This window comes from Trypanosoma theileri, assembly GCF_002087225.1.
Source record: "Trypanosoma theileri isolate Edinburgh chromosome Unknown TM35_Tth_34_V1, whole genome shotgun sequence".
Lineage (NCBI taxonomy): Eukaryota > Euglenozoa > Kinetoplastea > Trypanosomatida > Trypanosomatidae > Trypanosoma > Trypanosoma theileri.
In genome coordinates this window covers 195,314-195,773 of record NW_021639876.1, presented here as the reverse complement: position 1 = coordinate 195,773, position 460 = coordinate 195,314, and positions in this window count along the sequence as shown.

The window sequence follows — 460 nt, the reverse complement described above, 5'->3', positions numbered from 1 at the left end:
ACAAAGGAGGAACCCTTCGGACGGAACGAGCGCGGGAACAGATCCTGAGCCAGTACGAAGAAGCACGGGCCAATGCCAAACTCAAACGCAGCAATGAACACAGCAATCCCAGTGATCGCAACACCGTTCTTCGCACTTGTAGATGCAACGCCAGGATACACAGGGACACCGCACAGAAACAAACATGCAAGGGATGCCACGAGCGAACACGCAACAAACAACTGACGCATCGTGAAGTACGAGGCAAGCGGGATCGAGAACAGAGTCGTCACAAAGTTCCACACCATCACCACGGTGTTGCCCACAAGAGCCTCCATCCCCAGCCTGCTCATGATCGTCGGCGCATAATTCATCACAGCATTGATACCAGTCAACTGCAACGTCCCNCCGCTCATGCTACCCGTCGGTTCTGAGGAGTGGCAACCTCAATTGGTGATTGTTCATCAATCTCCACTGGAAA